This window comes from Camelus bactrianus, chromosome 16, assembly GCF_048773025.1.
Source record: "Camelus bactrianus isolate YW-2024 breed Bactrian camel chromosome 16, ASM4877302v1, whole genome shotgun sequence".
NCBI lineage: Eukaryota > Metazoa > Chordata > Mammalia > Artiodactyla > Camelidae > Camelus > Camelus bactrianus.
The window spans coordinates 40,248,612-40,272,673 of record NC_133554.1 but is presented as its reverse complement, the minus strand read 5'-3'; the positions used below and the strand labels follow the sequence as shown (position 1 = coordinate 40,272,673).

The following is a 24,062-nucleotide window of genomic DNA, read 5'->3' as shown; positions in this document are numbered from 1 at the left end:
GAGACAAGGAACAAGAAAGGCCACTGAGAGTCCTCCACGAGGGCTGCCAGGGACTGGTAGCGCAGTGGGCGGCGGCGGCGGCCCCCGGCTGCCATGCCCCCGGCCGCACCATCCACGCCCGGCCCGGGCAGGGGCTTCGGGGCCCGGGAGGCCAGCAGGCACTGGGTGCTGCGGTTCAGGGGCTGCTGGGAGACGAGGGGGAGCGGCTCTGCTGTTGCCACCTGCTTAATAGCATGTCAGTCGTGTATTTCGAGCTGCTGTTTCCTTTGCCTCCTGCCTAATTCCAAGTCTAAAAATTAACAGTGGGAGCAGCACGCTTCCAACTCTCCTCTCTGAGTCACCATTTTGCTTTTTATAGGGAATAAGGAGGTGGGGGCGGGCCAAGCGATGTCACTTCCTGAGCCCCTCCTCCTTGGGTACCATTTGTACACTGAGCCCCATCCCTGAGCCGGCAGGCAGACCAGGGTTCGGGGTAGGGGCTGAGCATTGGCTCCTAAGGGAGCACTCACCCCTTTGAACGAGGGCCCTGTGCAGACTGGAGCCCAAGGCTGGCAGAGCGTGGGCGAGAGGGCGGCCTGGACCTGGCAGGGACATGGTTGAACAGCAGACTCCTCAGAAGCCAGTACTTATTTCTGTAATTTCAATATAGGCTTCCTTCGGAGAAGGAGGGAAGGAAAGGCCACAGGGAAGTCGAGCTGCCGTTAACCCCGTCGGTGCTGCCAGCACCACTCAGGGTCCAGAGCCTACGCACAGACATCCTCTCCCGGGACAGCAGGCTGGGTCCATGGGGGGCGCAGGGCAGTGCGTCAGAAAGGCCCCTGGTCAAACCCCACCGGTGGGAGTCTCTCCTGCAGGAGTGTGAGGGGCCCTGGCCCTACCCCCGGCTGGGCCTGGCTCACTGTCTGCCCAGATACCACTTCCGCCAGGATGTCCTCCCTGGCGTCCCAGCTCAGAACTCCTACAGTGCACAGCCTTCTAGTGCTCCTGCTGATCCTGCCCATTCATCCCGGAGCCCCTGGGGTGGGATCTAGGTGTCAGCCATCACTGGGTGCCCTGCTGCCATGGGCTGACGTGCGGCAGGATCTCGGGATGCATGTGGAGTGAGTGCATGGACAGAGGAATGCTCTGTCCCTCTTAGGTCTGAGGCTTGAGCCAAGTTCTCGGTGAGGGCCCTCCTCCTCCTCTGTCACAACACAGCAGCCCCCAGGGCAGCTGACAGCCTGAGAATGGTGTCAACGGGTCACCAGGGCGCCAGGCCACAGCCACACTCAGTCCAATCTGGCCCTTTGGCAGCCGAGAGCTTCCCCCAGCCTCACTGCACCTGTTCCTGCTGGCTTCCTCTCCAGTCGCTGTGCTGACGGCCCATTAAGCTGTCAGGGGACATGAGCTATTATTTTTCTCCTGGGACAGGCATCACATGAAGAACCACAGTACCTAGTGATGCAGCCACTGGGATGTGTGCATGCCATGCACCCAGGAAATAGGGCCCACTGCCTGGGGGATGCAGGGCCTCTGCCTCAGGCAGGCGGGGGCGGGGGTGAGCTGACTCTGCTATTTCCAGGGGGTGCAAAGGAGGAAGAGGAGCCACAGCGTCCAGTCTGCCCGAGTCTGACACTGTGAGGGGGTCCGGCTGTTTGGTGAGACCTACGTACTTTGGAGAAGCACAAGGAGAGGATGAAATATCACGGCAACCTGCCGTCTCTCCTCCAGGAGGCTCCAGGCTGCCCTATTCGTGTCTGGTGTCAAAGCCGGGGGTGTGAGCCATGGTGAACCCTGCTGGCCTGGCCAATAGTTCAGATTCCAGCAGGCCACACCGACTCCCCTGTACACTGACCAATTCCCGGGGATCACAGGACTAGATCCCTCATTCTCAAGACATTTCCCAAAGGCGAGGGTATAAGGGACAACAGGGAAGGTGGTGTGGCTAGCCTCTACCACACAGTCTGGAGCTGCACGGGACACGGCAGGCCGGCAAGGTCTCTGCCAGCCTTTCCCCTCATGTGCCCAAGTCATCCTTTCAGTGTGGTAGCAGTGGCCATGGTCCCACATCTCAACCTAGCCATATTGGTGAGGCTGTTCTTACTATCCCCAGTTTACAGACAGTCATTGAGTCTTAGATTTGCACAGAAAGGATCTGAACCCAGGTCTGTCTGTCTCCAAATGCCGTCTCTTTCCCTCTGAATCTCACTAACCCTCTAGAGAAATCTCCTTCTATGGCCTTCCTTGTCAGCAGAGGCTGAGCAAAGAGGGGAGGGAGGGGTGCCAGCCCCAGCAGTGGGGAGGCCCAGGAGTGAAGGAAAGTGCAAATGTTCTCTCTGCAAATGTTCCGGACACTTCCTCTTTCATTCCACCCTCCAGTTGAAACTGTCAGCCTGGGAAGCCAGTCAGAGACCCTGAAGATGCCTACCAGGAAAAGGGATACAGAAAAGACAGAGACCCACCCCCCGAGAAAGAAGGAACCCTGGGGCTTCGGGATGATGGAAATCTGCCAAGCACAGCCTCCAGCTTGTGTAGGTCCACAGACAGGAAGGCTGAGTGGACAATGGTTTGGCCACCAGGTGTCAAAACGGAGAAGGCAGAGGAGGCTGCTGACAGCCAATCTCCATTTCCCCTGCAAGTAACTGAAATCTCCTATTTGGAGTGGCTGTGTGCTCAGTGGCTAGCTAAAAGGCTACTTTTCCTAATGGTGTGGGCCATGTGACTAAGTTCTGGCCAATGAGATATTGAGTGGTATGTGTGGAACTTTGAGGAAAGCTGTTGAAATAGGTTGTTTTAGCTGGAAGGTATTTTTTCACCCTTCTCCATGCTTCCTCCTTCTGTTGCCAGTCCGGACAGCAGATAGGATGGCTGGAGCTCCAGCAGCCATCCTCAACCATGAGATGACAGAAGGACAGAAGCCAATGTTGAATATGGCTGAGCACAAAGCTAGGAGCCTGGGCCAGTGATGGCACAATTAGCCAACATACCACCCCAGAACTACCCACCTCTAGACTTTTACATGAGAGGAAAAAAAATGCCTGTGTTATTTAAGTCACTGTTATTTAGTTTTTATGTTATATGCAGTCAAACCTAATTATAGCTGATCCAGATGGTTTTCCTTGACATTCTATCTCAGTGCTTTTCCTACTGCCTTTACTGTTCCTTCTAGTCTTCTTGGTGGAACCCTCTTTCTCTGCTCACCCCTTAAAACATAGTATTCCTTATACATCCTTACAGTAGAAAACTGCTCGGCAATAAAAGGGACAACTACTGAGACACACACAGAAACGACTCTTATTGACATTATGCTAACTGAAAGAAGCCAGACACAAAAGAACACATCCTATATGGCTCCATTTGTATGAAGTTCTAAAACAGACAAAACTATGTTTGAAAAAAAAAAAAGAAAATAGTGTTTGATTCTGGGGTAGTGGGGCCAAGAGTTGACTGTAAGGGGCACAGGAATCTTCCGGGGTGATGGAAATGCTCTGTATCTTGATAGGGCTTTGGAGTACACAGGTGGATGCATTCACTTAAGATTTGTGCGTTTCACTAAATATTGAACTTGAGTTAATGAAATGCATGTTTAAGTGTCGAAGTGAAGTGTACTGATGTCTGCAACTTACTCTGAAATACATAAAAAACAAAATGGATTGATGAAGTTCAAAGGGATAGATAGATGTGTGATAAAACAAGTGGAGAACAATGTTAATTACAGACTCTAGATGGTGGGTACATGGTGTTCATTGTATAATTTTTTGTATATTTGAGACTTTTCATAACAAAATTATGGGAAAAACTGGTGTTCTCCAGGCTCCTGTCACCCTTACTTTATTCCCTCTCCCAAATTTTATTTATACTGCAGGGAGAGGTCTGGGCTGCAGATTCATCTCTTTGATGGTTTCCAGGACATCTCCACCCTCAGGAACTTCAAACCCAACCTTTTCCTGAAGTTAATCTGCCAGATCACTCAAATTGGAAAACTAGGAGTCATTCCAGATTCCTCCCCCTTCCTATTCATCTTCTACACCCTGAAATATCCCCACTCCTCATCTTCCTTTCCACTCTCCTCAACTCTTACAAGGACAATTCCAACACTCTCTCCCCATGACTGCCAGACTTCAAATCTGATCGTGTTTCTCCCCTGTTCAAAATTCAACAGTTCTCCATTCACTTCAAGGGTACAGCCCAGACTCCTCAGCTCAAGGTCTTTTATGGTCAGCACCTGCTCTACTTTTATAGAGTCATATTTTGCTGCCCTGTAATATCAGACATGTCTTAGGTTCCTGCAGGGGTTTGAATAGTAGCCCCCAGATATATATGTCCAATTCCTAACCTTGGTACCCATAAATGTGATTTTCTTTAGGAAAAAGGGTCTTTGTAGATGTAATTAAATTAAGGACCTGTAGATGAGATTATCCTGGATTAACTGAGTGAACTTATATCTGATGACCTGTTCTTATAGGACACAGAAGGAGAGAAGACACAGACACACAGAAGGCCATGTGAAGATGGAGGCAGAGATTGGAGTTATGTGGCCAAAAGTCAAGGAATGCCTGGAGCCACTAGAAGTTGTAAGAGGCCAGCAAGGATTCTCCCCCTAGTGCCTTGGCAGGGAGCATGGCCCTGCCAACAACTTGATTTTGGACTCTGGCCTCCGGATTGTTAGAACATAAATTTGTTTTTAAGACACCAAGTTTGCAGTAATTTTTTTAAGGGCAGCCTATGAAATTAATAATCTCCAAACACAACACTGCTTCCTACCTCTGGACCTTTACACATGCTGTTCCTATGCCTACAACATCCTCCTCACCCCTTGTCCCCCACAGTGAAATCCTATTCAGCTTTCAAATCCAGCTCAGTTCCACCTTTCTCCTAGGAACATCCTTGCCTTCAGAATATATAAAGCACTTCTGCAATCCAATGACAAAAAGATGAATCCCTCAACTTTCTAAATACTGAGAGAAATGAACAAAAGAGAACTACAAATGCCCAGTGTGTGTGTGTGTGTGTGTGTGTATTTTATATACATATAATATGTATATTATATGTATATAAAATATTAACCTCACTTGTAAATCAAAGAAAATGCAAACTTCTATTTTTTGCAATTTTCCTATCATATCGCCAAGAAAAATACCCAAGGTTGTCAGAGGACAGGCACTCTCACAAACTCTCAAAGGTTAAGTACAACTGGCACAATTTTGCTGGAGTCATTTTGGTATCAAAAGCTTTAATAGTTGGTACAGCTTTTAACCCAGCATAATCCAAGACTGTATCCCAAGAAATTAATTATAAATGTACATAATAAAGTTAACAAGGTTATTCATCACAGGGCTATTTATGATTGTGAAATATTAAAAACAAGCTGAATGATTAATTATAGGGAATCAGTTGAGTAAATTACGGTATTTCTCCAAGATGGACTACTCTGTAGTCATTAAAAATTATATGGATGATTTATACCATCTTACTTAGTGAAAAAAAAAGCTAATAATAGTATGTACAGTATCCTATGTTTGAAAACAATGTCCTTATGTGCATATGTCTGTATGTTGCCTGCAAAGCAACAACACAAAACAATTATAAAGCATTCTGAGAATTTGGGAGAAATTAACACATGATCTCTGCTCTCGAGGTTACTAGCAGACACAGCTTGTCTCCTACTCAATATCTATATATACTTCTTTCCTGCTTACCTTACACTGGTTTTATATGAGGTGGCAGTGGACCTAGTCCCAGGCAAGACACCCACTTTCTCTGCATCACTTAGAACTAGGAGTGGCCATATGACATATTTCTGGTCAATGAGATGCAAATGACGTATGATGGGGCCTATGGCAAGGCCTTTACCTTGATAATTAAAAAGAGACTTCTCACCTTGAACTCAGAGGTGATGACTGGAGCCACAGTGGCCACATTGCTGTCATGAGGAAATGATCAAGCAAGAACAGAGACATTTTCCCTAATGCTACCGAGCTACTGAGCCACACTAGAAACACCCTGCCTCATTTCTTGCTAAATGGGAAATAAAAGTCCCCATATGTTAGATTTTCTGCCACTTAAAATGAACACATTCCTAAGTGAAATCCTTACAGCCCAGTAGAAGAAGGCAATCCAATAAGCAGGAAAACATCCTAGATGCTATGACAGAAGTACCTCATAGGCAAGGCAGAGAGAAGAGGCAAGTAGAAAAGAGTGTGAGTGATGGGCTTGGGTGATACTTGAAGGGAGGTGGTTTGTCACTGTGGCTAAGAGTAAGAACCCTAGGGTCACACAGCTTAGGTTCCAATAGGGGTTGGTTCCATCACTTCCTAACCGCTATGTGCTCAAAAGAGTGGCTGGCACAAGACAGCCACTTATAAATGGATATTGGTTAAACCAATGAACGTAAAAGAGGATGACGAGGGACTGAGTGCACAGAGCTGCTGTGAGGATTAAACTGGATAACGCACGCAATGCACTTAGCACGTAGTAAGCACCTAATACATCTTAGCTGCTATTATTAATATAATTAATTGAATCTTGAAAGATGTGTGGGTGCTTGCCAGGCAGACAGGAGACAGGAGCAGAGTTCTGGGCAACGAGAAGAGGCTTGGCAAAGGCACAAAGTGTGAAACAGCAGGGCCCCTTAAGGGGACTATAAATAGCCCGGCCTGGCTAGAACACTGAGTGAGCAGGGGGGTGAGGTGGCAGATAGTCCTGGAGAAGTGGGCACAGACCAGCACAACGAGGGCCTTGTGAGCTGAGCTAAGAGTTAGGCAGGACCCAGTGGGGACAACTGATCTGGACCATTACCCACAGGGGGTCTTGCCAGCCACATCACTGCCAAACATCACTAGATAATTCCTCCCGATGCCTATGTTCCTCTGTTGAGTTACAACACAGGCAGAATCCTGTGACCTCCAGATCAGCTCGGAATCACCCAGATTGTAACCACATGTGAACACAGGGTTACTTATTCCATGCCTGTGATGGGGCCCATGCCAGATGACAGGATATGAGCCAACCAAGTGACAGACCGTGGAGACCTCAGACATGCTCTTTTCCAGCACTGTCGAGAGCTGGCCTGGGGTGGGGGGAGGTTAGGTTCAAAACCAAATGACAAGCCCTCATTTCTGCCACCTTACGCTCCGGCACGCATGGGGGAGGAAGGGGCCCAAATGGCTGGAGGCACACAGGTGTCAAGCTGTTTACTACCTTCCCCTGAGACTGCCCGCCACCAATGACCGATGGACACAGCCAAGACTACATTCTGGGACCCCAACCCCTCAAACAGATGCTGACAGCGGTTTGAGGGATCTTTCCAACCTCTTGGACACTCTATGAACTGCGGATGCAGGATAAAGGTAAGTTCCAGGTATGGAATGGTCCTGCCCTCCCAGCAGAGGAGGAGGGTGGTACAAAGGCTGATATTAGGTGATAAACTCACTTTCTGCCCTACAACTGCAATGGGAGTTGGGGAGGGGGACCTTGGGAGAACAGCAGAGGGAAGCCCAGGCCTGACTATCATTCCACCAAAGCAGCATCAAAAGTCTCCAAAGAACATCAAAAGTATGCCACACGCTGCGTCAGGTGGTGACAGTCCCGGGCCACAGACTCTGTCCTCTCCTCCAGGATGTCACAGTGCGATCCTAGCACGCTCACTGTCATTTGTGACTGTGCCAGACCCTGGGCTGTGCACTACCTCATTTCATCTTCAGAGCAACCCTACGATGGACGAATCAACAATATGTTGAGCAAAAGAAACCAGACACAAAGGAGCATATGCCATAGGATTCCATTTCCATGAAGTTCAAGAGCAGGCAAAATGAGCAGATGGTGATGGAAGTTCACAGCAGGGGCTACCTGGGGGCGGGCTGTGGAAGGCAGTGGGTACTGATGGGAAGGGGCATGAGGGAACTTTCTGGGGTGCTGGAAATGTTCTGTATCTTGACCTGGGTAGTGGTTACACAGGTAGATGCATGTATAAGATCATTAAGCTGTATGCTTAAAACTGGCGCCCTTAAAAAGTTTTCTTAAAAATTTAACAACCCAATAACTAGTACCATCATGATTCTCATTTACAATTGAGGAAGTGAAGGCACAGGGAGTTAAGTCACCTGTCCAAGGTTTAATGGTTGTTGAGTGGAAAACCAGACTCAACACACTTAGCCTGACTCCGGGAGCTGTGCGTCAACTGTTATAATACGTAGGACCTGCAGAGACAAAAAAAAAAAACAAAAAACAAAAAAAAAAACACATGGGCTGGTTGTTCTCAGGACCCATGAGTGAAAGAAACAACCTGTGTCAAAGTCTGGAGGAGGAGGAGGGCCGTTTGGCGAAGGGTCTGAGTGCAACTTGACAGAAGTGAGAGAAATGGGGAAGGAAGGGGCCGTTCCCACTGAGGGGATGGTGCTGCCAAGACTGGGGGCAGAACCACGCCCTTCCATGCAGGGCACTGATGAACAGGTGGGTGAAGCAGAAGCTGAGGTCCTGGGAGCCCCCTCCTGCAGGGTAGGTTCCTTCCAACTTGCCATTCCTGTCACTAACTCCCCAAAGATGACTCTCCCCTGGATGCTGGGCACTGGGCTGAGGCCTGCACTGACCCTGTTGTGAAACTGTGCACACGTGGTTTCCCGATGAAGGCCCCTCCCCTGGAAGGTGCACAGAGCTGCCCATCTGCCCCCAAATCCTCTAACTCCGCACATTCCCAGCCAGCCAGGACACTGGTTATCCTCAACAGTTGTGGGCAGTTTTGAGGTCAACAGCCCCCACAGTGACTGCCACGTCCTTCACACAGCTGAGGAGGTCACAGGGCACAAAACTTGATCTCCCCTCCACCCCAACCTGGTGGAAACCAAGACCCCAAGGCAGACTCAGAGTCCAGGGTCTTCTCGCCCATGCCGGAGCCGGATCACTGCTACAAAACCGGGGGGACTGCTCTGCGGATCGTCAGCTCATTGGCTCTGGCCTCTCTGAGCTTCAGTTTCTCATCTTTGAAGCAGGAATAACCATGCCCATGTCACAGGCTGGTTGCAAGCCATTAAACATCACGCAGGTTAGACAGCTTCTGGGTAGAACAGTCCCCAGTAGAGGTCAGCTGAAGGAACAGGAGAGTGGGCTGGACACCTTCAGGGCCCTGTGACCCCAGCTGACCCAGGAGATCCCACTGGGAGCCCCTCAGTGGTGGCATGGCACCAAAGTGATGCATCTTTCCCATGGGACAAGCCGACTCCTTCTCAGCACCCCCTGCTCTGTGACTGATGGAAGAGGGAGCTGGGAGCCAGGACAGGACCATGGTCAAGGGCATGGGCTTTGAGTCAGACTCAGGCTCCAGTCCCAGTATTACCACTTAATAGCATGTGACCTTGAGTAAGCGACTTAACCTCCTGGAGCCTCAGTTTCTTTATCCGTAAAATAGGGATAACACACAATGTCTATGCCTCGTGAGGTGTTTGTGGGGGCCCCATGAGAAAATATATGCAATACAAGGCACCTGGTCCAGGGTAGGTGCTAAGTAAACAGTAGCTATTATCATTGCCACCCTGGTCCCCTTCCTGAGCAGGAAGTGCCCTCAGAGATCTCCTCCAGTCCTTGAAAAGCAAAAACACCAAACCAGGGCTTGGAAACATACAACTGGGCTAAGGCCCCACAGGCCCTCCTGCACGAGAGCCTCCTGCATTCAGTAGGCTTAGGGTCAAGCAAGGCATCACAGACCGTGCGAGTATTTCAATCTTGAACTTCAAGACAGCAGTTCTGACCTTCACTGCACATTGGAATCCCCTGGAGAGTCTAGTGTGTGGCTCCCAACCTGGAAATCCCATATTGAATTAGTGGTGTGGGGTGGGCAGCAGGGCTGTTAAAACCTCCCCAGGTAATTTGAATGTACTGTAAGGCTGAGAACCACCAGTTTAAGACAAGGACCCTGAGGTCACAGAACTTAAAGTCAAATGAAACTAAACTCTGAAACAGCCCCAAGGTAGGAGAAGCAGGAAGGGTTACTTGTAAGAGGCAGGGTTTGACTTGAGTCCTGAAGGACTGACTGTGAGGTTTGCTGGCTAAGAGGTGAAGGAGGCCCACAGAAGAGGCTTTACTTTGTGAACGGTGGGCAGGCAGGGAGGGCAGCCCCCCTCCCATTCACACAGAGTCCTCAGCCTGGACCTGCAGCAGTCACCTGGATGGCTGAATGGCCTCCCCCTCACCCCATGCATGCCTTCAGGTAGGCCTGGGTCAGGGGCACTAGCCCCACAAAGGAGCAACTGGAAGACAGGGCAGAGGCGATGGGGCAGCTGGTCTCTGGAGGTGCAGACCCATTGCTGGAGCGCTCGGCTCTGGCTCTGGCTCCGCCCCCGCTGCTGGGAACAGACTCAGGTCCCCCACGGGGGGGGGGGGGGTGCTGCTTGGCCTCTCTGGTTGCCATGGAGACATGATCCAATCCTCCACCTCCAGGCTCCCCCAGGGAAGCAGGCACAGACCATGGCCGACTGGAGAAGCCAGGGCTCCAAAGCCTGAGACAAAGGAGTCCTATGTTTAGGGCATCGATAGCAGGGGCAGAAGGGGCAGGTGAGGGATGCAGGGCCTGCCAAAGGGTCCTGGGCAGAGAAGGGAGAGTGGCTTCACTGTGTCCAGGCTCAGAGAGATGGGAAGAAATGCTGACTGTTATCTGCACTGTGGTTTATATTGTACAAAGCAATCCCCCAGACAGGATCTTACTTCGTTCTCACAATCCGAGGAGGTTGTCAGGGTAGATATATCACTCCTCCATTTTACACAGGGGAAAACTGAGGCTCAAAGAGGTTCTAGGTCTCACCCACAGCCACCCGGCTAATAAACAACTGAGCCACAACTCAAAGTCTGCTCTTTGGACCAAGTACTTTTTGTACTTTGACGTAATTCCCCACCCAGGCAGAGGGCCCTAAAATTCCTAATTACTCTATAGGAAATGCAGTTATATGCCTACTGAATACATAGGAATAATGGTGCAGAATGACCAGATGACCTTGTCATAATGGAGGAAACCTTACTTCATGTGTAAATGAGCAATAGTCATTCAACAAACATCTTCTAAATTATTATGTGCCAGACATAGTGATAGGAACAGACTCCAGGCAGGACTCAGCACCCCCAGCTCTGCTACCACTAGCCCCTCAGCCAGTCAGTGGGATACGAGCTGAGCCAGAAGTCAGATCTGAGTTCAAGCCTCAGCTCTGCTCAGCCTTTACTTCCTTACTGTAAAATGGGATGACATGGCTGCCCTGCCCAATCCACAGGGCCGCTCTGAAGATCAGTGAGAGATACCAAACAAGAAGAGTATTTCACAAACAGCATAGCCATCGACCAATGAGACCAAAAAAAAAAACCTCTACAAAAACACTCAAGTTTATATTCATTTGACTCGTTGTAAATTCTAGCTTTCCCACTAGGTGGCAGGAGTCTGGAAGGTAAGGACAGCCCTCTTCTATTTCCTTCATAGTACTCATGGCTCTCAGGAAGTATTCACACACAGTGGATGCAGGACAACCGCCAACTGGCTGATACAATCCCTTAAAAATCCTCTAATCTCTTCTCGTAACAACCAATTCAATTATTTAGGGTCTGGGACCAGGAGGTCACTGATAAATCCTGTAAGAGTTCTAACCTTCATCAGAGTCAACAGCTTTAATTTGCCTCCTGCTTCCCCTCTGAACTGTCATGAACTGATGACAAGTAATGGTCTCAGACTGATTGGATTTAAGGCTCTGCTCCTCCTCCCCTCTCCCCGAGCGCTGGTGGGAAATACATCTGGGCCCCAAAGCGGCAGAAGGGGGAGCAGCCAGGAGGCGATGAGGAGGAAGAATCAAAGGACCATTAGGACAACGACCTTCGAATCCAATCCCACTTATTGCCGGCCTCCTCAGAGCCCCGCTCCCATATATGGTTTCATGAGTCCTTGGGGTATTTATGAAAAATTAAATGACTCTCAATCTAGTGCTGAGGAGGAAGCAGGGACAGTTCAGAGAACAGATACGTAATATAAGGTCCTGAGAGGTCAGTAAGACTCTAAAAGAGGCCTTGCATGTCGCTGGTGGCCAGGATCAGAGTCGACCCTCACCTTCTACATCAGGGGCTCCCTTCAGTCCCAGAGCCCAGTGGCTCCAGGCTCCTGCCCCTCTCTGCAGAATCAGCTGAGACATTCCCAACTTGCACGTACTTGCACACCCTCACACATGCACCCACAGAAACACCCCTGCACGTCTGTCCATTGCTGCCAGGAGGCCAGGCTCGCTGGCATTCAGCTCATCCACACAGAGCCTCCTTGGACCTTAAAAAATGTTTACGATTGTATAGGGCCATCAGAGGGTGCCTCAAAATTCACATCCTTCTCCCCTCCCCTCAGCCCCAGGGTGCCAGTGGTTTCACCCGTTCCAGCTTCCTTTTGTCACCCACTGAGGGGAGACGAGAGGAACTCCCCAAGTCAGTGGCCCCTTCTTGAAACCCCAGTGTCAGCTTTCCTCAGGGTGATGCAAAGCCAGGTGAGGGCTAAGCTGGAGAAGGGCAAAGTGGCTCACCCAGGCAGCTCATTTCCTTTCTCTGCCCATATGAACATGCACACACACTCACACATGCACACACATGCACACACACAGACACATACAGAGACACACCTACCCCCTTGAGACCCTGACACCTCTGAAACCCACTGCTCTGGTCAGCCCTCATGCACAATTCTCCCTTCTCCTTCCCCTCCTGCTGTGACCTCAGAGGCCATAGTTTCCAGACGGCGCAGCCTCCATCAGGCTGGGTCACTGAGTGACCATGTGGAGCAGAAGCCCCACCCCACTTGCCGTGGACCAGTGTAAGCAGGTAGCAAACCTTGCTTGTGCTAAGTCCCAGGGATTTCAGGACTAAGCTGGTTTCCCAGCATAACCAGCCTGCCCTCTAACTCCTCCATGTGAGGTCAGCGGCTAGCCTTGGTCTCAGAGAAGCTCCACATGTACTTCCCAATGCCTGACAGTCCCTTTCTCGTACTTCCACCCGTGCCAGGCTCAGGTGAATCATGAGTTCAGGAGAGAACCAGGAACCCAGCACCCTCTTCTGAAGGCAGAGGAGAGGGACATCTGGAATGCCCTCAAGCAAGCAGGTTGGTGCCAGGAGCACCAACATCTTAGGGTTTGGTAGAAGCTGACACCAGAGTGCCAAGCTTTCCCCTCCAATTTAGTGACCCACCCACTCACCCAGGGCCGAGTCAGTGGGCACCTCCCTGACCAAGCCCCAAGGATGATCTATTGCCGATGTGTGAAGTAAGCCCAAAAGCAAACAGGGAAACACCCATGTTCATTGCAGCATTATTCACAACAGCCAAAAGGTGGAAGCAACCCAAGTGTCCACTGATGGATCAATGGATGAATAAAATGTGGCATACACACACTATGGAATATTATTCAACCTCGAAAACAAAGGAAATTCTAACATGTGATACAATGTGGATGAACCTTGAGGACATTATGCTAAGTGAAGTAAGAGGTCACGAAAAGACAAATACTATATAATTCTACTTATATGAGGTTCTTAGAGTACTCAGATACACAGAGACAGGAAGTAGGATGGTTGCCAGGTGCCGCGCTGGGGAGAAGAGGGAGTTAGTGTTTAATGGGTGCAAGTTTCAGTTCTGCAAGATGAAAAGAGTTCTGGTCATGGATGGCGGTGATGGTTGCACAACAATGTGAATGTACTTAATGCCACTAAACTGCATACTTGAAAATGATTACAATGGTAAATCTTATGTTATATGTATTTTACCGCAACTTTAAAGACAGAATAAAATATAACTTAAAAAAACCAGAGAGAGAAGGAGCAAAACCAGAGACAAACTCTTTCATGGGCATTAGCAGGGGGCAAGGGGACTGAACTAGACCCAGAGCCCATCAGTCTCCAAAGAGGGCTTTGGAGTCACCTTCTGAGTTACAAAGGCAGGTTCCACCTCCACAGATCATTTCTGTTTTGCTGCCAACTTCCTGGCACAAGACAAGCCTGGCTCAGCCCTAGGGAGGGGCTGCCAGGCATTTGCCGGCTCTGATTCCAATACTCCTTCCCCCATCGGGTGGCACCTAGGCGCCCACTATGAGTTCAAGCTGCCAGTGGCAATGGCAATGCCTTGGGGAGCATGCAGAACCCCAGGGGTCATGGCTGGATATGCAGCTTCCCCCAGGTCCCCCCTTTCCCTGGCTCTGCCCCTACTCCTCTGCCACGTCCCAAGTCCTCCACTCAGATCCACACAGCGCCATCCTCCCACCTGGCAGCAAGAGATGACAGCCTTACCTCCCACAGGAAGGTGGCCTCCTCCAAGCCTGAAGCTCAGGACCAGATATGGCCCAGGGGCTGTGAGGGGACAGTGGCAGAGGAGGTGGAGTGGAAAGGAAAGGGGTGTTTCAACTTGACCTTTATAACAAGGGCGGCTGTAGACTGCAGGTCAGAGAGGACAGGTAAAAGACAAGCAGCAGGGCCTACAGGGCTGGCGGGACCTGCCCAGCTCCAGGTGTTTACACTGGAACCACCTGTGCGCAGGCAGATTAGTGGATGAGGCCCGAGCAGCAATGGCCAAGGTTAATTACCTCTGCTCCCAGGAGAGCTCCTGGAAACGTCCCTTCCATGCCCTGAGCATCTGAGCGTGAGAGGAGAGAAGGGGCACACTTCTCACAAGAAACAGGGCTTGGCTGATGTCAGAGGCCACATCTCATGCACAGGACTTGTGGGTAGGCAAGTGGGCACAACGAGTCTCTCGGGAAAGTAAAAGCAAGATTCTGAATTAGGGGCAGAAAAAGGTCTGGGGGTGAGGTCCGGAGGCTTCCCCTGGGAGCCCTGAAAGGACACAGTCGAGTACTTGACAGCACTCACTCTGGAGCCAGGCTACCTGAATTCAAATCCCAGTTTTAGCTGTGTGACCTTGGGCAATTTGCTTAACCTCTCGGTGCCTTAGCTGCCTCCTTTATAAAATGAAGACAATAATATGAAAACTGTTTCATAGAGATTTTGTGACAATTAAGTGAGTTAATTCAAGTAGGGGCACTAAGAACAGTGCCTGCCATGTAGTAAGTAATGTCAGTTGTTGTCATTGTTGATTTTGTTATTTCTATTATTTTAATTATTTCCCCCCAACAATCCTGGCCCTGGGAAGACGTGGAGAGGAAGCCCAGTTTGGTGACTTCTCAGGGGCCGGAAGTAGCTGCACGTTGTGTGGGCAGCACTCGGGTAGCCAAAGCACAGAAAGAGGCACGAGAGAATGGCGCCCCCCACCCCACACACACTCTCACTTTCCCTGCCTGCTTCTCCTGGGGCCCCTGTCCACTCAGTCCTAGATCTGAGCCTTCTGGGAGCCTGGGACCCTTGAACACAGTTAGGCAAGCAATCCAGGCACAAGGTCTACAGCAATATCCTCCACAGCTCTACACCAGTGGCAACTGAGCACCCAGCTTCCTGGAAACCTGAAGGCGGGGGAGGGGCACTCAGGCACAGGTACAGGTCTCCCTGGACCCTCACAAATGCACAGGGCACAGCCATCAACACCCAGAAGCTCACAAGTGCAGTCATGAGCTTTCCCTCCCATTGCCAGCATATTGGGTGCGTGTGCATGTGTGTGCGTGCACATGAACATATGTGCACACACATACACACTCCTCGGGGTGGGCCACACAAGCTAACTCGCTATCATTTTTCCAGAAGGTACGAGCAGAAGCAGAACATTTTCATCAAGAGCTCATGCTCTGGAGCCAGACTGCCTGGGCTGGAATCCCTAGCTCTACCTCTTACCAGCTGTGTGACCTTGAGCAAGTCACTCAACCCCTCTGTGCCTTTGTTTCATCTTCAAAATGGAATAATAGCAACCAAACTCCCAGGGGTTCTGTGAGGATGAAATGAGTAAATACATCTACAGTGAGCTTAGAGGAGTGATGGCCCCATATGAGTAGTAACTGCCACTACCAGGCCTCGTGAGCTCAGCATGTCAGGTTTCATGACTTCCAGGCTCTCGCTGGGGCCCCAGTTCTCCTCTGGTTCTGCATCTTACCCGAGACTAGTTCACCAGACCCTCCTCTGCTGACAATTGGTCCTCATCCCTAGAGGGCCCCAGGCAGAAATCCCAGGCTGTCTCTGTACCAAATCTGGGCTTTGTTAACACCCTGCCCTGACCTCACCAAGTGCTTCCCGGGTTTTCCTCTGTCCACAGGCAACGCCCACATCTCTCATTCTTCCCGTTCAGAAATCAGAAATAGCTCCAGTCAACCACTCCCCCACATAGAAACTGTGTTTTTCTTTGGGAGAGAGAGACTGCCAAGGTTTTTCCACTAGAAGATGTTCAGTGTGTTTCTTTACTGGACATCCTAAGAATTCCTGTTTCTAAGCACATCTGGAATCCAAAAGCACACTGGACATGAAGCCCAAAGATTTAGGTTTAGACCTTTGGGCAAGTCACTTAAATTCCCTGGGTCCCAGGGCTTGCTCCTCTGCAAAATGGGCACAGCATCACCTGCTCCCCAGTGTGGAGCTAAAGAGATGACAAAACGACAAGGCAGTGTCTAGCACAGTGCCCAGCAGAGACAAGGTGCTCAAGGCAGCTGGAACGTGGACTTTTTATCTCCTTTCCCATTACAGGCAAAACATGAGAGGAGAGATCTGAACTAAGTGTGGTACTGGCTTGGCCAAGCGGCTGTTATCGTTAACAAGATGATGAGCTCTGTCAGGTGGTTTAGGAAAAAAATTAATGACGCAGCCTGGGCAGGTTTTATTGGCTGGGATTCAGAGCAGCCCTGAGTTCTGGGTGACAGTTTGCATCCTGGTCCCCTCCCTTCCCCCAGAATCTGGTTTACTTGGTCATATCACCCACTGCCCCCAGAACAAGGCAGAAGGGAGCCAACTGTGCCCTCTGTCACACACACCCAACCTGGTCAATGCCCAGTCTTTGCAGCAGCTGCCCTTCATGCCCACCTAAGCAGATGACACATCTCCCCATGAAAGGGCTGGGAACACAGGCTGTGTGCCTAACACCAGACATCATCAGGAGGCGAGAAAACCACACCCAGCGACTAACATATCCTTCTCACTGGTTTGAAGCCTAGTGGTCACCATAGCAACGGGCTCCCGCTCCAGCCTGCCAGGCGGGGCTGATGCAATTCTCAGGCAGTGAGCAACTCCAACTCAGCTCGCACTGCTCTGCTCCCACTCGGGGGAGAACAAATGAAGAGGGAGGTGATGGGCACACACCCCACAGAAATCTCTACTTCCCCCAAGTTCGGTTGGAGGGATTTAAGGAATGTGGTCCCCTCCCGGGTCCCTAACAAATATGGTATTGCTGCAGTGGCTGCCACTTCTGGACTCACTTCATCTCCAAAGCCTTAGGAGATCTGGAGAAGGGGGGGACAGACTGTACCATGGGCCTCTCTACTATCACGTGGCCCCTCCTCTGCCTTCTGAGCCAGCACCCCACCAGCTAAGCACCCCCACTTCCCTCAGCCCACAGGCAGCCCCACCCTGCAGAATTCAACAGGTGCAACTTTATAGTTCTCTGCTCAACTGTGTTCTCTCCCTGAGCTGCATTAAAGCGCCCATACACCCAGAACTCCCTCTAAGCTAGAATGTCCCTGAGATACCACAGACCCCATCCTCCCAGCTCTCCATCCCGCTCCACAAGGGTCTCTGGCTGTCTTCAGGGGGTCTTATTCACTAGCTGGAGTTGATATGAGACAACAGTTCTACAGTACCAAGGACATACTGGCCAAGAGCCACTCGACCTCTTACAGCACCCAAACCCCCCAACCTCATGGAACAAGCACTCGGAAAGGAGGAGGGTCAAGTCACCCACTCCCACCCACCCATCCGACCACCCACCACACACACTAAGGAAAGAAGGAAGAAGCCACGTTAGGATGAGAGCCTGGAGATGCTAGTGGACCTCTCTAGCATCCCAGCGCCTACCCATGGATGCAGGGCTCTCCCTCCCAAGGCCGCTGTCTGGTGAAGATGCCTCTAGTGCCAGGAATGCTTCCCTCCCACAGGCCCTGCTCCCTTCCATCCCAACAGCCACTTCCCACCCTCTGCTCCCTCCTACCTGGCCCGCTTCTAGGGCATCCACCCAATCAGGAACTGGGCCTCGGCACAAACAGGCCCTGCTCTGGGAACTTGCACCCTGTGCTGGGAGATGTGCAGGTGCAGAGAGGGAAAGCACATCTCCATGGCACTTTCCCCGCAGGCCCTCAGGGGCCGAGCACAGTGGGCCCTCCTAGTGGTCACCCTGACAGATGTGGGAAGTGATTACCTCCAGGGGCCACTCGGGAGGTGGCCCCCAGCTGTGGGCTGTCCCATTAACGCTTCCCGAGGGAGCCTCCAGGACTGCTGAGAGCAGAGGGGCGGAGATGGTAAACTGTTGAGATGGAGGTGGCTTTCCAGGTATACAGATTGATGAAGCAGACTCAAGAGTCCAGAAACAAACACACCTCTGTATGGCCAACTGATTTTCCATAAGGGCGCCAAGATCATCCAATAGTTTTTTCAACAAATGTTGCTGAGACAACAGGATACCCACCCACAAAAGAATGAAGTTGGACTCACTTCACACCAGATACAAAAATGAACTCAAAACATATCAAAGGCCTATAAAACTCTTAGAAGAAAACAGAGGTAAAGCTCATGATCTTGGATTTGGCTAAGGATTCTCAGATACGACACCGAAAGCACAAGCAACAAAAGAAATCATAGATAAACAGGACAGCAACAAGAAAGTGAAAAGACAACCTATAGAATGGGGGGAAATATGCAAATCATGTGTCTGATAAGGTACTTGGAACTGGACTGCACAAGAAGAAGACACATAACCTGACTTAACCATAAAACAGGCAAAGGATCTGAATAGATGTTCTCCAAGGAAGGTAAACACGACTTCCCTTCATTCAACTGATAGATACCTGTGTGCACCTACTATGTGCCAGGCACTGTGCCAGGCAACAGGGACATGACTGGGAGGCAAAGCAGATTCAGCCTTGGCCCCCATGAGGCTTACCTGGGGGGTAGACAGCACCCATTTACCATGTGCCTGGTACATGGAATAACTCACTTAATCCTCACAACGAGATAGGTACTCTGAGATGAGGCACCTGAGGCACAGAGAAGGTAGGTGACTAGCTCAGGATCACACAGCTAGTCTATGGCGGGGCTGTAATTCACACCCAGGGCAGTCTTCTCCAGAGTCCACATTCTGAGCAATTACATGACATCGCACATTATCAGAAATGATTCATTCTGTGGGGATTCAGAGAAGGCTGCTTAAGGGAGGTGACGGTGGCCTGGGTTTGAAGGTCTTCATCAGGTAGGTAAATAGGGAAGGAGGCTGGCAGAGGCACAGAGACAAGAATCTATGCAGAGTTTGGGAAACACTTGGGTCGGGGAGGGGCGGCAGGACCAAAGCAGAAGGTTTCAATGCAAGGTGAGGGGTGGGGAGAGCCGTGTGGCTGGAGAAGAGGCCCGGTGCTATGCTGTATAGCCTGACCGCTCCCTCCCAGAGGGCAATGGGGAGCCACGGAAGCATTTTCGGCAGGAGGGGACCTGATCTGATTTTGGTTTGGGGATGCCCCAAGGTGGCTGGAAGGGGGTGCCAAGGGAAGGGAGGTGGTCTGGCTCACAAGCTATGGAGGGTTAGGGAGAAATGATGACAGGTGTGTGTGGTGGACAACAGTACTGGGGACCTCCCGTACCATCCTCCTCCTCACCGCATCCGTGTCTGTAACAGGAATGGAGGTGGGGCATCTACCAGCCATCAAGGGATGGAAGAAAAGGTGCTCACTGGAGGCGTGGCATGCCTTGTGCCCAGATGACTTCCAGGCTGGACTGCATCATAATCCTCATGGAACACAATGGGAGCCTTCTGGGCACCCGAATGAAGACACCCGTCCCACCAGCCCATGCCAGAGGGAAGGCGAGCATTCTAAGGTGCACACACTTGTGAAGGGGCCTGTGAGGGGAGCCACGCTAAGAAATGAGCCTTTAGTGAGAGGGAAACTGGGGCTCCCTCCACGTGGGGTCACTGGGAGAAAATAAACCTCTTTTCATTTTTTTTTTTTTAAGGAGCCATCTCTTGAGTTTCTGGTAACCAGGTAGAAGGCAAAGCCAGATGCTGCACTAAAAGCTTTATATGCATTACCTTATTTAATCCTATTAACAAGCATGTGGTGAGTTCTATTACTGCCCCCACTTTGCAGATGAGTAAGGGGAGGCACAGGAGAATCAAATAACCTGCTCAAGGCCACATGGCTAATTAGTGGCAGAGCTGGGATCTGAATACAGGCAGCCTAAGGGCAGTTCTTCTATCTACCTCCAATGTCTTGTTAACTAGGGGTTTTGACTTCTTCCCAATAGAGCCACTTGCCTGGAAATACAAAGAATTAGCTAGCTGTCAGCCCTGATGCACAGCTGGGCTCAGTAATAACAACAGCCCACTCTTCTACAATAAACTGACTCATGCTATCCCCCAAACCACCCTCTGAGGTAGGTACTTCAGTGCCAATGTCCCCATTTTACAAGTGAAGAAACTGAGGTGCAGAGAGACCACATGTCTTGCCCAAGGTCACACAGCTACTGAGTGGCTAAGCTTGGAACCCAGGCAGTCTGGTTCCAGACACTACCCTTTCTCTTACTGCCTGACTAAACCAGCAATGCTACTGCACACACATTTCTAACATGTCCTGGGATCTGGTCCCTCAGGCCATGGCTCATGAGATGCAGCAACTACAAGGGCAAGGCCACAGCTAGAACAGGCCCAGCAGGAGCAGGGAGAAGTCAAGAGGACAGATGGAAGGATGAGAACCAGCAGGCACCATGGGTGTGTCGTGCCAACGGGCGTGTGGGCAGATAGCCCTGGTGACAGCAGCAGGGCCATGCCCCATGCCTGCCTGCCTGCTGGGCACAGAATCACAGGGCCACCGAGCCAGACACACAGGGCACGTTCGACCACTGCAGGTTGACCCATTAGTGGCTCATGCAATCATCCATGCCAAAAATTTGGCAGGTCATCTTTTGAAATGGATTAAAAAGGAGCATCTCAGGGGAGGGTGGCAGAGTGCATGCTTAGCAAGCATGAGGTCCTGGGTTCAATTGCCAGGATCGCCATTAAAATAAATAAGTAAATAAATAAACCTAATAAATAAATTTTTTAAAAAAGGAGCATCTCACATATTAAGGGAGGTATGGTTTTGTGAAGTTAATTCAGATATATAGATCTGAGCTGTGTTGCAGTGTAAAATGATTTTCCTACTAAGGATTGTGTCTAAAAATGTAGGAGTACCATTATTACCACTAAATAAGTGGTAGTTTATTCCTGTAACGTAATTTCATGCAGCTTTGACAATGAATAATCTAGAGCTGTAGGCAAGAACAAAGATGAATCTCAAAAACATAATTTTAAGCAGGAAAAGGCAAGTCACAGAAAAATACTTATACTGTTATTCTATTTATATAAATTGTGGGCAAAACTGCAGTTATGCTATTTAGGAATACACACCTATGTAGCAAAACTCTAAAAGAAAAGGAGGGAACGATTAACATAAAATTCAGGGCAGTGTCGTTTACCTCTGTCTGCGACGGGTAGGAGGGCAGGGAGGGTGAATGTGATGGGTTGAACTGCGTCCCCCCACTAAAAAAAGTATGTTGGAGTCTTAACCCCCAGTATCTCAGAACGTGACTTATTTGGAAATACAGTCTTTATAGAGCTAAACAAGTTAAATGAGGTCATCAAGGTGGGCCCCTATCAACCATGACTGGTTTCTTTATACAAAGGGGAGATTTGGACACAGAGACACAGAGGGAGGATGCCAAGGGAAGATGAAGGCAGAGGTCGGATGATGCATCTACAAACCAAGGGGCACTAAAGATGACCAGTAAACCACCAGAAGCCAGGAGTGAAGCATGGAACAGATTCTCCCTCAGAGCCTCAGAAGGAACCAACCCTGCTGACGCCTTGAGCTTGGACTTCTGGTCTCCAGAACTAGGAGACAAAACACCTCTGAAGTTTAAGCCCCCCTCCACTCTGCAGTGCTTTGTATGAGCCAATTAACACAGTGAGGCACACAGTAGCTTCTCAGGAGTGGCAATGGTCTCTTGAAGTTTAATGGGACGCAAATGCTTGTTGGTCTTGTAAGTCTTTATTAAACCAAACCCAGACATTTTATGTGCTCTCTCATATATGTGATGCATTTTATATATAAACAGAAATTAAAACAAGGGGTATTCCAACCACTACATCTTACAGCTGAGGTTACAGAGGACCTACCCAGGGTCACACAGCCAGGGAGTGGCTCAGCTAGGAGAAGCCAGGTCTCCTGCCTCCCAGTTCAGCAAAGGCCACTGTCATAGCCATGGCCCAGAGTTACCAAGAACAGGCTGAATACAGAGTATGGGGAACCTGGAACTCACAGTCCTCTGGGAATGAGCAGGGACCCTTCATTCTTTCGTGCCGTGGACCTATCCTGGGCAGTCTGGTGAAGCTAATGGTCCCTTCCCCTAAGAATGTTTTGAAATGCATTAAATACATAGGATTATAGAGGAAATTGGTTATATTAAAATGCCATTCTATATATGTACGTGTATGTATGACTGAAGCATTATGCTGTATATCAGAAATTGACACATTGTAAGCTGACTATAATTCTATAAAAAAAAGTAAAAAAACACACACACACAAAAACAGAGAAAAAAATGTACCTGAAATTGGCTAGCAAAAAAGAAATTAAAGGATAAAATTGCAAAGTTACTGTTTCCTTCAGTAACAGTGATTTTTAAGAGAATATGTTTATTATATTTCACAGTAGAAATGCTTATGGATAATATAGATAATTAAAATTTTATGGATTGAATAATGATTTTTCAACAAATTTACTTCACAGTTTCAAAAAAAAAAAAGCTCTAGCTATGGGGACTCTGGGTAGTCCAAGAGAATTAACTGATTAGTGCCTGTACACAGTAAGTACTCAGTAAAAATCAGCAATGGTTATTATGGTTAATATCTGTAGTTGCGTCCATGTCCTTGAGGGCTGGGTCAGTGATGCTGAGGAGGGAGACCCAGGGGCCCACAGCCCAGAGTCCGGGGACCACTGCAGGACCTGGGCTCCGCTGAGGGACTAGGGATGCTGCCAGGTCCTCTAAGCACCCCCGCATGGCTGGCTAATAGTACTGACAGCATCCATTCTCCTCTGAGCCCCAGTGAGACACATCTCACCACAGGGAGGCTCATTAAATGACTCACCCCATGCCATATGAGCATTAAGCGGGGGCTCTGGGATTCAAATCCAGGCTTTTGCAATTTTGCAATTTCTTTTTCTTTTATCCATATGTCCTCTGGAGATTAGAGGCTCCCCAGCAGAAGTGAAAATGTGTAAGACTCATTCTGTAGGGGGTACCCAGTGAGTGTTTGTCGATAATAACAATTATCCCTTACTCTGGTATTCAACAGTATGATGAACACACAGTGTCACCATTCATCATCGTAGCTCATTTTTACAACAACCCCAGGACATCCACAAAGCAGATATTTATAACCCTCCCTTTGCAAATGGGGAAAGATTCAGAGAGAGTGATTTTACATGGACACAGGCTAATTCCCTGGAGTACATCAATCCAGATCCATTCTCCCAGCTTCTCCACCCTGTTTTCTGCCCCAGCAGGAGGTCACAGGAAGGGAGGGGTGTGAGGCTGGGTATTTCTCCCCGCAGCTCGGCTGTGGGCCACCCGAGCTATGTGCTTCCACTGAAGGTTGCCGCTCCTGCCAGGAAACCGCCCACATGGCCTCTGTCTCCAGGTGTGGGAACCAACCCTCCCCTCATTTTGGTCATAGTCCTGTTATAAGCTCTCCTCCAACCCCTCAATCTGAGTGCACCATCTGTTTCCTGCTGGACCCCGATGAATGGGGCAGGGAGTGACCAGGCTGGGGACTAGGGTCTCCTGATGAACAAACGGGGCCTCTCTGAACCTGCCAACAAACACCTATTGAACAGTCCCTTGGGGGCATGGGGGGGAAGGGACAGGGAGAAAAGGAAGATGGAAGAGGACTGGAAGGAGCCGGGGGCAGAGACAACAGGCAAAGCTCT

General features: G+C 49.8%; 1 protein-coding gene across 3 annotated transcripts in view; it reads right to left on the bottom strand.

The window, feature by feature from the left end:
* The window catches only part of ABR (ABR activator of RhoGEF and GTPase), a 172,874-nt gene that overhangs the window by 92,882 nt on the left and 55,930 nt on the right, over positions 1–24,062 (bottom strand). The gene's annotated exons all lie outside the window — the stretch shown is intronic.